Raw genomic sequence first — 2,634 nt, forward strand, 5'->3', positions numbered from 1 at the left:
TTAATACTTTTAACTGAAATACCTCATTTACGAGAGCTAAATAATTTTTTCTTATAAATAACCATTTTTATATACTTAAATAGTTAAATCAGTAATCTAAACTGCTCAAAATAAAAAATTGCTGCAGGCAAACAGTTCATTATTTATATTTTATAGTAATTTTTCGTGATATAAAATTGAGAACAATTGTTTTTATAATTTACCTACTATACCTACATACTTAAATAATTTTTTTTTTTTTGAAAACTATATTGGACCCGTTAAAAAAATATATTTTGAGGATAAAGATGGACCATGCACCCCTTAGCCCCCCCCCCTTAATCCAGGCTTGCAGACTGTTGTACAGACATCAAACACGCACATTATATATACGATACAAGACAATCGGTAATCATCGTCTGTTGAGTGTTTCTTTGAAACGCGATTATCGCGTATTTTGGATACCTATTGATAACGCGTATTATATTATATTATAATCACCCGCCTCAAATGTCGCCGCATGCCAGCATTGCTTAAATGCGATGACGGATGACAGAAATATATGGTTTATCGATTTCTACTGTGTATAATATTATTCATGATATGATTATAATATTATTATATCGTTATAATATGAGTCTAATATGAGTCTGTTATGAGCCGTTCATTAGGTTTTTATCTTGTACCGACTGCCGATCCTCGGAGTCTCGCTATAATTGTGCGAATCCGCTCCATAACCCATTACGAAAATATTGAGTTAAAACAATATTAACATTTAAACAATTTATTTAATTTTCTTTTCCTCGTCTTAAAAAAATTCAGTCCTTAATTCAGGTAAAAATAAATATTAAACTGATATAAATACTATTGTTTACCTACTATTTGCATTAAATCGTGAACATTTCCCCCTGACTGTTTTCGATATAGTAGGACATTTCCCCCCCATTTTTTTTAAAAGTTTATTATTGACTAATAATATTTTATTTAAAAAAAATATTTCATATTATTAATATATTATATTATGTCGTTTGAATATTATGATGAAACTTAAAAAATAAGGACCACCCTAATACATAAGCATTTAACATAATTTCAAAATTATTATTCAGTAAAATTAATTTCTACAGTAGTTTGTAAATAACAATAACATGCCTTCTATGTAGTAACCTTAGTAAATATTAGTAAAATATAAAATATATTACTGCTAACTTAAAAAGTACTTAAAACTCATTTATAATAATAATATATTTCACTTTCCATTTAAGCACTGACATTTTTATTTGAATGAATACTAGAATACAAACGCATATTTTTCAAAATATATCAAATTTATAATAAGTATTGATACAACCTGCATGATTAAATTCAAAAAAGATTGTTATAATATTAATTTTTATTTAGTATTCATAAGATTGAATTTATATATATTTATTTTGTTATTTTGCAGGTATTGATTTAACTTCCAGGTTCAGAGAACTTCATAATGATTAAATATTGTATAATGTTCAGGATGATGTTTAGTATGTATAGCAAGTTATACAAAATAGATTTGTTTTTCATTCATTTTATTTTTTGTCATTATTTTATTGTATATTAAAATATAAGCTATAATTACAAATTACAATAATTAAGTTATATAAAAACTGTATAACATAATATTGCCCTAACTCAGGTAATATGTTATGTTATTTTTTATTTGTTTATTGTAATCTTTTTTTTTTTTTTTTATAAATATTTTGTGACAAAGGTTTTGTTCAATTATTATATTATTAATTAAATGTTATTAACATTAGAGTTATTATTAAAACTAATATATTTAACTCTAATACGTTGTTGTCAAACGAGTGTTTTACTTTTTTTTTAAATAACACTTGGTTTTTGTATTAAGGACCTATATTTTTATTAGATAATATAAATAATAATATAACGGCACGGTATAGAAGATAGTTATAGTTATAGTTATAGTTATCTTCTATACCGTGATAACGGTATCATCTAATTATATCAACTAATACATTTTTTATTTACTGGCAAGTTAAATAAACCATTAGGTAATATATTATATATAGTAAATAACAATAATTGAAAGAAAATTTCTGATGGTTACAAATAACTCATTAAGAGTCAAAATATTTTGAAAACTGTATGATGTATGGATAAAGATCATATAAATATTTGGTGAAATTTAAAGTACCTATATATAGTTAAAAGTTTCTGTTACACCAAAAAATATAAAAGTATTACCAAAAGATTTCAATTTTCATATTTTTTTTTTTTTTTTTTGCTTAACCTGATCGCCTTTGAAAATTACTGAAATGTCTTACATTTTACCCTCCAAAGTATACTAACTAGATTCACTTTCTACAAGAAAAGTATATAGTACAAAATGTATTTTAATTGATGCGTTATTAGTTTTTATAGTTATCAGTTCCCCCCTGAAAGGTGTTTACAGACAAAAAAAAATTAGTATTAAACACATCGGAAAATCGTTGCCACATTCTTCGCTCCACTCAGAATTTAGAAGTACTTACTTTTCTGGTTTTAAACGTTTCGATTTAACGTTTTTTTATAATTTAGTTGTTACTGTTGAAATATATCGAACATTATTTAATAATCATCAACATAATTCACAACCTTGTAACTTCAAAATGTTGA

This window comes from Acyrthosiphon pisum, chromosome A1, assembly GCF_005508785.2.
Source record: "Acyrthosiphon pisum isolate AL4f chromosome A1, pea_aphid_22Mar2018_4r6ur, whole genome shotgun sequence".
NCBI lineage: Eukaryota > Metazoa > Arthropoda > Insecta > Hemiptera > Aphididae > Acyrthosiphon > Acyrthosiphon pisum.